Consider the following 12,733-nt stretch of genomic DNA (forward strand, 5'->3'; position numbering starts at 1 on the left):
TATGTCTCGTCTTTGGTTGCTATTGCTTCCTTCTTTCATTTCACTTTCTTTTTCATACAGGTGTAAAATTACCTTTCTGCATTCTTACTAATTGCTTACTTATACTTTGCCTCCTCCATCTCCTCCTCTTCTTCCACCTCCTCTTTTTCCTGCTTCCATTAAATTTCATCTTTCCTGTTCTTCTTTCTCCTTCTTTCTCCTCTTCCACAACCTTTTTCCTCTCCCTCTTCTTTTTACTTTCTCCTCCTTCTCCTCCATTCCCCGTTGCCCCCTCCACCTCCTCTTCCTCCAGCTTCTATTTATCTTTCCTATTCTCATCTCCCACCTCCTCCTCCCTCTTCTTTTTCCTTTCTCCTTCTCCTCCTTCACCATTCCCCCTTCTCTTACTCCTCAGCTTTCTCCCCCTCCTCCTTCTCCTCCTCCTCCTCGGCCACCTGCAGCGCCCGTCCGTGTGGCACTGACAGGTGACGGCGGGGCGGGGCTGCCAGAAGAATGGTTGGTTTATTGTCCAGGGTTATCAGGGGACACGAGGACCCTTTTAGGCGGAGATCAAACCCCTTCGAGTAATCGCGTGTCATTGATTTAGTCGCGAGTGTCGTACGCCGCGCCGCCGACAAGGGAGGAAGGTCGGAGGGAGGGAGGGACGTAGGAGAAGTTGGAGGGATGGGTGATTGGACAAGTGGGTGGATAGGTGGGTAGGTGGTGTGTGTGTGTGTGTTTCAACATCAACATCTTCATCCTCACTTCTTTTCTTTTTTCACTTCTTTTTCTCCTTCGCCGCCATTTGCACCAGGACACTTCATCTATAGGTTACATTCCTCTTATATCCATTCTCCATACATCTGTCAAATCCCTGCACTCCTTCACCCTACAGACCTCACCAACAGTACCTCTCCCTGTACCATTTCACCAAGCAGTCCTTCCTCTACCTACCTTCCATACCAGCAGTCATTTTGTGCATTTCCTTCCTCTATACATTCAACACAACTAATACTACGTGCTTCTGGGGATATTTACAAGCCAAACACACTCACGTTCTTTCTCTGTACTTATTCACCAAGCAGTCCTTCCTCTACCTACCTTTCATACCAGCAGTCATTTTGTGCATTCCCTTCCTCTATACATTCAACACAACTAATATTTCGTGCTTCTGGGGATATTTACAAGCCAAACACACTCACGTTCTTTCTCTGTACATATTCACCAAGCAGTCCTTCCTCTACCTACCTTTCATACCATACCAACAGCCATTTTGTGCATTCCCTTCCTCTATACATTCAACACGACTAATATTTCGTGCTTCTGGGGATATTTACAAGCCAAGCACACTCACGTTCTTTCTCTGTACTTATTCACCAAGCAGTCCTTCCTCTACCTCCCTTTCATACCAGCAGTCATTTTGTGCATTTCCTTCCTCTATACATTCAACACAACTAATATTTCGTGCTTCTGGGGATATTTACAAGCCAAGCACACTCACGTTCTTTCTTTGTACTTATTCACCAAGCAGTCCTTCCTCTTCCTACCTTTCATACCAGCAGTCATTTTGTGCATTCCCTTCCTCTATACATTCAACACGACTAATGCTACGTGCTTCTGGGGATAACAGCAAGCCAGACACATACGTTCTCTCTCTGTACTCATTCACCATACAGTCCTTTCTCTTGGCCAGTTCGACAGTCCACCCCAGAGTCATTGAAAGCTCCCAAACCAAACCATATCCACCACAATGATCGTTCTTTCTGCTCATTACCAGATACTAATAAAGAAATCTCCTGTGTGCTTTTCTAAAATTCCCTCCTCCTTTTTATATCAACGCCAAACACTAGAGCTACAAGGATTAGTATTTTGTGTTTTGTTAGGGAGCTTACGAACTTGCTGTATTGGACTGTAAGACTGGCCCTCTGTCTCCCCTTGTCACCAACAGCTATCTTGCGCCTTTCCTTCCTCTGTACATATAACACAGCCAACTACGTGCTTCTGAGGATCTGATTAAAACACGGACATACACGTTCCATCACTTCCCCTCATAATTAAAACGAAACGAAATCATTTACCAAAAAAATAATACAAAACATAGCTAACACCCTTCCTATTCATAATTAATTCAAGAGCAAATGTAACACTACTAATCCTCAAATAAAAAAAAATATCGTAAATTGTATTCCATCCCCTTTAGCGTTACAGCAGGAGGGTCGTAGCTGCCTTTGTGGTGTTGAGGCCTTTAAGTGTTTGCTGCGGCGCTGCGTTCACCCACCGCCGCCGCCGCCGCCTTGACGCACCCCACCGCACCTTAAGTCTGTATCAGGTGCGAGGTGTCCCCAGGTGTTATCAGGTGTGAGAGATGAGTTGTCGCCTAATGGAGAGTCTCACTTAGCGGGTCGTAGGTCGTCCCTTGTCTCCGTCCATCATAAACACCCGAGATGACGATGGGATGGGTTGGGTTAGGTTAGTTAAGGATGGGAGGGGATGGGGTCAAGTTCTGGTTGGTTTGGTTAGTAAAGTCTGGGATGGGTTTACTTGGGGTTGGTTTGGTTAGGTTAGGCTTGGCTGGGTCGTTGGGGTTGTGATAGGTTATTGAAAGTTAGGATGGGAGGGGAGGGGTCAAGGTAGGGTTGGCTTGGTTAGTAAATGCTGGGATGGGTTTAGCTGGGGTTGGTTTGGATAGGTTAGGCTTGGATGGGTCGTTGGGGTTGGGATAGGTTATTTAAAGTTGAAATGGGTTATGTTGGGGTTGGTTAGGTTTCTTAACGCTAGGATGGGTGTAATAGGGGTTGCTTAGGTTAGTTTTAAGTCTGGTAGGGGTAGGTTAGGGTGGGTTAGATTGATTAAGACTGGGATGGGTTGTTGGGTTGGTTAGCGTAAGTTAGGTTGGCTTTGGAATAGGTTAGGATTTGTATTTAAGGTTGAGTTAGGCTGGATGCGTTGAGTTGGCAGATGTTAGGTCAGGGTTTGTTTTGGTTAGGGTAGGTTTGAGGTTGGTTTAGGTTTGGTTTGGTCAGAGTAGAGTTGGATTGGTTAGATGGGGTTTGGATTGGTCAGGGTAGGGTTGGATTGGTTAGATTGGGTTTGGATTGGCATGATTAGTTTAGGCTGGGTTATGTTAGGATTCGCTTCGTTTACATCACCACAGCGTCAAGGAACAGACTCACTTTCAACTGTTTAAGATTATTAGTTTTTCCCTCTTATTGCATTCCTTCCTAAGCAAAGAAATAAAGCCTTTTCTCTCAGTAACTAAACCTGTAAACTTCATTATTCTCAACTTTTCTTTCGTTCCTTACTATACTTTTTTAGCTGCTTTGTTCTTTTATTCTGCTTTTTCTGTCTTCTTTTTATCTTAACTTATTTTTAGCTGCTGTTTATGTCTTTGTATTTTTTCTTTGCTTCATTTTTTTGCGCTGTTATCACAAAGTACTCTCACAAATCACACCTTCTCTTTCCTCCTTCTCTGTTTTCTTCCTTTTATCTGCGACCTGAGACACACGTTCGAGGGGCGGGAACATAAACCGGGTCATTTAAAAAGCCTGGAACATATGCGGCGGCGCTGACTGAGGCTCATTTGTCCGCCCTCTGTTTTAGGAGGTGGCGGGCGAGCTTTCTGAACACTAATACTCTCGTTCGTAATCGCCGTCTCTCAAGTGTGTGTTTTTTTACTATCTTTTTACTGGAGTTGCTGCCATTCTTGAACCAATTGCCCGCTTGCTATATATGCCGTTTGTGTGTGTGTGTGTGTGTGTGTGTGTGGAGGGGGGGGGTTATGTGTGTGTGTGTGTGTGTGTGTGTGTGTGTGTGTGTGTGTGTGTTTATCTATTTGTTGCTGGAGACTCCTAAATAAACAGATTATCTTGCATAGTCGCCTTTTTTTTTATCTGCTGGAGTCCCAAACAAATATTCTCGTGTGTGTGTGTGTGTGTGTGTGTGTGGGGGGGGGGGGGCTAGTTAACTGGTTGGCAATGTATCAAAACCTTAACATATTTGCTCCTCTGTTTTAGCATCTAGGTTTCTTTGTGTGTCTTTGTTTTATTATCAAAGCACTAATCTTTTTAAAGCCTAATACTCTCATGCATAATCACAGCTTTCTTACATGCTTCATTTTTTTTTATCTTTTACTCGATATTTTCTTCGTCCCGAGTTGTATTTTTTCTTTACTCCTTTATTTCTTCGTTTTGAGTTTCTTTTTCTTAACGTTTTCTTTACAATGAGTATTTATTTTCTTTTACTCTTTTTGTTCTTCACCCTGAGTTTTTTTTCTTTACTCCTTTTTTTCTTTATTTATTTTCTTTTCTTCGCCTTGACTATTCCTTTTTTCTTTACTCCTTTATTTTTCTCCGTCCTGAGTTCTATTTTTCTTTACTTCCTTTCCTTTCTTCAACCACTGTTCTTTTTTTCTTTACTCCTTCTCTTTACTACTTCTTGTTCTCCACCCTGACTGTTTCTTTCTCTTTATTCCTCTTCGTTTCTTCACTCAATGTTTTTTCTTCACTCTTTTTTTTTCTTCGTCTTGAGTATTTCTTTTTCTCTCCTTTCTTTTATTTTATCTCCGTCGCCGAGCAGTGAGCGTGTGCCGGGCGCGTGTCACTCCCCCATCCGTCTCCCGCTCGGCTAAATTTACACGTCTTAAAACAGCGCTATCTGCTCCCCCTCAGACGCCTCGCTGTCATTACGTGTCTTTTAGTAACGAACCGGTCGCTGCCTCAAACAACTTGCTGCTTTTACGTTTTTTTTTTTTTTTTTTTTTTTTTTTTTTTTTTTTTTTCAAGGAGCGTAAGTTCTTCAAATATTATCAAGTGACGCAGTTGTTTTTTGTGCCTACCTACCTAACCTTTTTTTTGTAATTTGTTGTGTCACGATAATCTCAAGTTTATGGTTTATTTTTCTCAGGTAATTCTGTAGCAACTTTTTTTTTTATCCTCTGTTTCAGCAACGTAGATTTTTAGGATAATGTCAAATAGTTATTCTACTTTTTGTACCTTATAGTAATACGATGTTTAAACTCTTTACTCTAAAAAGCCATTACATATTTTTTTTAATTAAGAAATCTTTTATTAATGTCAAACTTGCTTTTTTTTATTTTGCTAGTAGCTTTATGTTATCTTTCTTATTCTTTCTCTCTCTCTCTCTCTCTCTCTCTCTCTCTCTCTCTCTCTCTCTCTCTCTCTCTCTCTCTCTTCCCCTCCCCTCCCCCAAACAACCTTCTTATCGCTCCTCGGCCCTAACTAACACTTCGCCGCTCCTTCAAACGCCTCGCCACACCACACGGCTCTTCAGGAAGGTCTTTGTGGCTCCTTCCTCCTCGGTACTGTTTAAAATGCAGAGTAAACCAGGGAATTCTGAGGAGCATTCAAGGGCGACACACACACACACACACACACACACACACACACACACACACACACACACACACACTATTTTTTTTCTCGTTTGCTAGTGCTGTATATTTTTCTTTGCGTTTTTTTCAAGCTATTTGTAATTATTCTGTTTTTTTTTCTTATTCTTTTCTTCTTCCATTTTCCTGGGTATTTTTTTTTCTTAGCTTCAGTCTTTGTATTCTCTCCATCATTATCATTTTCGTTATTTCCTTCTTCATCAATTTTCTTCCCCGTTCCTTGTTCTCCTTTGTTGTTTTCTTTTACTTCCGCATTATCATATATTTCACCTCTTCCTCGCTTTTCCTTGTTTTTTTTTTCCCTTCATCGTCTTCACCTTTTTCCTTCTTCACCTCTCCTTCGCTTTCCTTCTCGTCTCTATTTTGATTTTTTTTATTGTTTTCTCTCACAATTTTCCTTCTCCACCTCCATTCTTTGCACCTTTTTCCACTCATTCTTTCTCACCTGTAATTATTTTTTGCCTAATAAATTTTCCTTCATTAGTTTCGTTCCTCATTTTCGGATTTTGATTTCATTTTCGCTTTCTTACCTCTTTATTCTCTATTTCATTTTCTTTCACTATTCTCCTCCATTATTATCTTTCAACACCTCTTCCTCGCTATCCTTCTACTCTTTTTACACCTTCTCTCTCTTCTTTTCCCTCATACACTTTCCTTCAATAGTTTCCCTTCATTATCATTTTTCTACACCTTTTCCTCGCTTTCCTTCCTACCTTTATAGTCTATACATATGTTCTTCCCTCACTGCCTAACTCAAAGCCTAAACACACACTCACATATACACACACACAGGGTTTCTCGCGGGTCTGGTAACAGGGCGGGAGAGGCGGCGGTCTGTGGCGGCGCGCAGCTCATCCAGTCCACGGCTCATTACTCGTTACATTACACCGCTTGGAGGCGCATTATACCGCTCCAAATTAGCACGTAGGAGGACTTCGAAGCTTTGTTAAGGGAGGGAGAGGGTGAGGGTGGGCAGGGAGGTACTGATAAAAAGATTGCTAGGGGGAGAGAAACAAAGAAAAGTAAGGACGAGAGTGGAGAATGGAGTGATAAAAGAGCTCGAAAGGAGAATAAATAGAAAGAATAGAAGAAAAATAAGACTGGAAAGACGAGGAAGTGATGAAGAAGAGTGGACGGAAGTGATAAAGAGATATAAAGGAAAATGAGGACAAGGAGAGGAAGAGATAAGGAATGAAAGTTAGAATATAAACGAGAGGAGAGAGGGGAAAGGAAAAGAGAAATAAAGAGGAGAGATAGAAACGAAGGCATGCATGAGATGGAGGAAGATACAGAGAAAGAAAGAATAGTAGATAATTAATAAACGATAGACATTTGAACCTTGAAACGAATTATATAAAAAAAATCAATCTTATCCAAAGCGCAGTGTGAAAATCGCCCAAAAATAATGAAAAAGAAACAACAACAATGTAAATTATGACGAACAGAAAGAATATAAAAGATAAACGTTAACGAATAAGAACACAATAAATAACAAAGAAAACAGACAAAACAACAGACAAATCAACAATAAAAAAAACAAAAACGCAGTGACCCCTAAACAGCAAAACAAAAGATAGCATTAGTCTGCCCTGTCTTTGTTGTTGTTGTTGGTGGTGGTGGTGGTGCTGGTGATGATGGTGGTGATGGTGGTGGCGGCGTTAGTGGTGTTGGTGTTAGTGGTGTTATTGTTGGTGTTGGTGATAATGGTGGTAGGGGTGGTGGTGGTGGTGATGGTGCTAGTGGTGTTGGTGGTGGTGGTGGTGTTATTGTTGGTGTTGGTGTTGGTGATGATGGTGGTAGGGGTGGTGGTGGTGGTGGTGGTGATGGTGCTAGTGGTGTTGGTGGTGGTGGTGATGCTATTGTTGGTGATGGTGTTATTGTTGGTGATGGTGTTGGTGATGGTGGTGCTATTGTTGGTGATGGTGTTGATGATGGTGGTGTTATTGTTGGTGATGGTGGTGGTGGTGCTATTGTTGGTGATGGTGTTGATGACGGTGGTGTTATTGTTGCCGTGGACCCGTGTTCGACCCCCTCTCCCCTTATCAACACTAACCCGGGAATTACAGCCCTGCACTCCCCCCTCTTCTCTTCTCTTATCTGCGTCTTGTACACTTGACGAGGACGCGGTAATTCCATGTTTCCTGAGACTCATTACTGATATTCTCTGCGACAAGGACCTGAAATTCCCAAACTTTTCTTTTTTGTTTTTGTTTTTACTTCTCATTCTTTTTTTTATATTCTTCTCGTTCTTATTTTTTTCCTTCTCTACCTGTGACCTTTGCTTCCTTCTTTCCTTCAATCCTTTTGCTTGTATCCTTTTCCTTTTAATTATGTAACCCTTTGTCTAGTTCTTCTCCTCCTTCATATTTCTCCTCTTCACTCCTTTCCCCTCTACTTCATCCTTATCTCTCGTCATCCTCTTTACTATAAATTCCTTCACTATCTTCTTCCTTTCCACTCCTTTATCTCTCCTCCTTTCCTCCCGTTCCGTTCCTTATCTTCCCATCCCTTTCATACCCTCCGTTTCTATCCCATACCATTCTCTTCTCTTCCATACCCTCCCTTCCTTTTCCCTTGTTTTCCCCTTACCTTCCCTTCCCTTTTATACCATTCCCTACCCTTCCCTTCCCTTCCCTTCCTTTCCCTTCCCTTCCCTCCCTCTCCCCTCTTGTCCCTTCCCATCCCTTCCCTTCCTTTCCCTTCCCTTCCCTTTCCCTCTCGTCCCTTCCCTTCCCTTCCCTTCCCTTCCTATCTTTTCCCTTCTCTTCCCTTCCCTTCCTCCCCCCAGCCGTCGGAAATACTAGCCTCCGCCTCGGCTCACGGACAGAAGGGGACCCAGCGCCTCCCCCTGGTTGCGCTGGTGTTTCCTGGAGCTAATGAGTGTTCCTTCATTAGCGTAAGGGCTGTGTACACGTTACTCTCCTTCCCCTTACCTCCTTTCCTCCTTCCCTTCCCTCGGCTGCCTCTCATTCCCTCTCCGCCTATAACGTTCATTCCCGCTGTTCTGTCCGTTCTTTTTTTTTTTTTTACAGCAAAGGAGACAACTCAAGGGCACAAAAAAATAAAATGATAATGAAAAAGAAATGCCCGCTACTTGCTGCTCCTAAAAAGATTAAAGAGTGGTCAAAATAGAGGTCAATTCCGGGGTACTTTTCCTCCTTCCCTCGTAGACTTATCATCACATTTTTTTTATATTTTTTTTTTACTTTTGCCAACTTTCTAGCTTTACCTCTCCTCCTTTTCTCTCTCCTCTACTTTCCTTCCCTCTCGGACTTTTCTTCGTCTTTTTCTTCTTGTCCTTGCGCGGGAGCTTGTTCACTGCGGACCTTCGGGAGTGGAGGCGGAGAGTGAAGGAAACGACACTCCCCATTCCTTTCCCTTCTTGTGATATTATCCCTTTCTTCTGTTCCCTTTTCCTCCTCTCACTTAATTTTATACCACAGTAATAGTATGGCGTAAATTCCCCAATGAAAAGGAAGTGGAATTGTGTGATGTTTGTGGAATTCGACGAAGACGAAGAACAGTTTTGAAGTGATGGTGATGTTATAGAACTGTTAATGTTGTTGTTGGTGGTGGTAGGGTGCTGATAGTTTCGGTAATGGTCTTCGTGGTATAATAATAATATAATAATAATAATAATAATAATAATAATAATAATATAATAATAGGGACTGTACAGGACATCATTCCGGTCGTGCTGGTGGTGATAGTGAGTAGTGATTTTGAGTAGCGTTTTTTTTCTTCACATTTAGTACCTTTTTTTATGCCCTTGAACTGACTCCTCTGGTATAAAAAAAAATGATGATAACTTTACTAGTGGAGATGAGAAATACTGAATAATTATCTTGGTGTTGGTGGAGTTGATGACTTGAGTATATACAGGTGTTGACGAGAACCTGGTAATTTGGGTGGTACAAGTGTTGGACTCTCTTGGTGTTGGTGGAGTTGATGACTTGAGTATATACAGGTGTTGACGAGGACCTGGTAATTCGGGTGGTACAAGTCGTGGATTCTCTTGGTGTTGGTGGAGTTGATGACTTTACTAATACAGGTGTTGACGAGGACCTGGTAATTCGGGTGGTACAAGTGGTGGAATTGATGACTTTAGTATATACAGGTGTTGACGAGGACCTGGTAACAAGTGGTGGAGTTGATGACTTTACTAATACAGGTGTTGACGAGGACCTGGTAATTCGGGTGGTACAAGTGGTGGAATTGATGACTTTAGTATATACAGGTGTTGACGAGGACCTGGTAATTCGGGTGGTACAAGTGGTGGAATTGATGACTTTAGTATATACAGGTGTTGACGAGGTCCTGGTAATTCGGGTGGTACAAGTGGCGGTGATGACTCAGTGGAGATGACGAAAGCCTAACAATCCCGGTGGTGTTGGTGGTAAAACAAGCGTTGATGATCTCTTTAGCAGTGGTGATGAAGACCTAATACTGGGGAGTGTGCTGGTGTTGATGGCTTAGCGGTGATGACGAAAAACCTAATCACCACCCGAAAAAAAAATAAAACAATCCCGCGGCCATTATAGAGCATCACGGGCCATCACGAACTGAGACCACGAGGACGAGGAACGAGAACGGCTTGATGTGTCTCGCTCGGATCGTCTCGGAACGTCTTAAGTCCCGAGCATTAATATGTTAATACTCCGCCGGCCATTAGGGGTTAAAAAAGGTTAAATGCTTTCATCCCTGCATCGTAATGATCTTAACGAGCCGCTTACATGCAATTACCGGATTGAAATACCCAGTTGGCTCTTAATTTTAGTCCCCGCGGCGAGGAGAGAGGATGGGGGGGAGATTGAGGAGGAGGGAGAGGAATATTGTAGGAGGAGGAGGAGTGGTGGTGGTGGGGATGGTAAGGGGAGGAGAGGGGATGAGGAACGATTGAGGAGGAGGGGGGGAAGGCATATTGTAGGGGGAGGAGGAGGAAAAGGAGGAGCAGGAGGAGTAGTTGTAGTGGTGGTGGTGGGGATGGTGAGGGGAGGAGAAAGGATAGGGGAAAATTGAGGAGGAGGGGAAAGGAATATTGTAGGGGGAGGAGTAAGTGTAGTGGTGGTGGTGGTGGGGATGGTAAGGGGAGGAGAGAGGATGGGGGGAAGATTGAGGAGGGGAGGAAAGAAATATTGTAGGGGAGGAGGAGGAGAAGCAGGAGGAGTAGGAGGAGTGTTGTAGTAGATGTAGTGGTCGTGGTGGTATTGGTGGGGATGGTAAGGGGACGATAGCAGTGATGATGGTTGTGGGTTTTTAACTTTAGCGCCCACAGTGACGAGCGAAGAGTTGTGGGGGGTGGGGGTGTATTGAGGATGGGGGGAGGGAGTATTTATTTATTTATTTTTTTATATAGTGGTGGTAGTGGTGAAGGGATGTCAGTAGATGTTGTTGTGGGTTCATGATTCCAGTTACCAGAGAGATGAGAGAGGAGGAGAGGGGAGGGGAAGCGAGGAGATGGGGGAAGGTGATTGTAGTGGTTCTTGTTACTGTTGTGGTGGTAGTGACGGTACTGATGAGTGTCCGATGATGATGGAAGCTTAGGTAGGGAAAGGGGCACGTGATGGTAGTGGTGATGGTGGTGGTTTGGGGGGAGCGTGACAGGAAGGGGTGGTGATGGTGATGGGGGGTGGAGGATAGGAGAGAAGTGATAGTGATGGTGATGGGAGTGAGGGGGAAAGGGAAGTGGGGTGATGGAGGGGGAGGGGGAAATGGAAGAGGTGGTGGTGATGGTGATGGGAGGTGAGAGAAAAGGAAGTGGGGTGATGGGGGGCAGGGAGAAAGGGAAGAGGTGGTGGTGAAGGTGATGGGGTGAGGGGAAAAGGGAAGTGGGGTGATGGAGGGGGAAATGGAAGAGGTGGTGGTGATGGTGATGGGGTGAGGGGGAAAGGGAAGAGGTGGTGGTGATGGTGATGGGGTGAGGGGAAAAGGGAAGTGGGGTGATTGAGGGGGAGGGGGAAAGGGAAGAGGTGGTGGTGATGGTGATGGGGTGAGGGGAAAAGGGAAGAGGTGGTGGTGAAGGTGATGGGGTGAAGGGGGAAAGGGAAGACTGATGGTGATGGGGTGAGAGGGAAAGGGCAGAGGTGATTGTAATGGTGATGGGGTGAGGGGGGAAAGGGGAAGGGGGTGGTAGGGGGGGCAGGGGGCTTTAGCTGTCACGTGAGAAAGCTTTTGTTCTCTCTAATGTTTCTTTTGTACTCACCATTTAAAGTCGACTGAGATGAAGAAAAAAAAAGAAAAGAAAAAAAAAAGGTGACGAACGATTGAGTAAAAAAAAGTAAAAATAAATAAATAAATGAATAACTAAACTTGATTCCTTTGCCGTCTTATATATATTATGGCCATTATCTTGTCTTGATTTATTATTATTTTATTACATTATTATTTCTTCCCTTATCACGCGTTATCTAATTTATTACCATATTCTCTTTGGTCCAAATGTTCCTTTGTTACTCTTTCATTCTTTATTGTATTGTTTTATCTGCCTATCTATCTATCTATCTATTTATCTATCTATCTATCTGTCTATCTATTGTTCTGTTCTACCATTATCCTTTCTCTTTTCTGTTCTTCCTTCTTGCAATCTATTTTTTTCTTCCTCTTCTATTTTCTTTCTCTGCATCCTTTCCTTTCCTCATATGCCTTTTCCTCCATATTTTCTTTATCCTTTACTTTCCTTCTCTCTCTCTCTCTCTCTCTCTCTCTCTCTCTCTCTCTCTCTCTCTCTCTCTCTCTCTCTCACCTGGCTAATCTTACCTGCGTGGTCACAAAGATGTCTTCAGGTGTGCATGGCCAGGCAGGTCAACACACACACACACACACACACACACACACACACACACACACACACACACACACACACACACACACACACACACACACCTGCGATGCTTAATATCTGAAACGCCGACAATATTTTACCTGGGAAATCAATTACTCTCGAGAATTAACTTTTTAATCACAATACCTTGTTCTGCCTTGATAAGAAAGACTATGAGAGGGCCATTTCGTGAGAGAGAGGGGGAGGGGAGGAAGGGAGAAGGAGAGGGAGAGGAGGGAGAGGGAGAGGTTGAGGTGAAGAAGCAGAAGAGAATGAATATGTTGGTGGGGAGAGACGAGAGAGGAAGGAAGGGAGGAGAGGATGGGAGGGGACGGGAGATAAGGTAGGGAGGGATAGAGGAAGGGAGGGAGGGAAGGGGACAGAAGGGAGAAGAGAAAGGAGGGAAGGAGAGAAATCGAAGTGGAAGAGGCAATTAGAGAGAGAGAAAGAGAGAATGAAAGAGAATTGGAAAGGAAAGGAAATGGTAAGAAGAAGAAGAAAGAGAAAAGTGAGAAAAGGATAAGAAA

This window comes from Eriocheir sinensis, chromosome 67, assembly GCF_024679095.1.
Source record: "Eriocheir sinensis breed Jianghai 21 chromosome 67, ASM2467909v1, whole genome shotgun sequence".
Lineage (NCBI taxonomy): Eukaryota > Metazoa > Arthropoda > Malacostraca > Decapoda > Varunidae > Eriocheir > Eriocheir sinensis.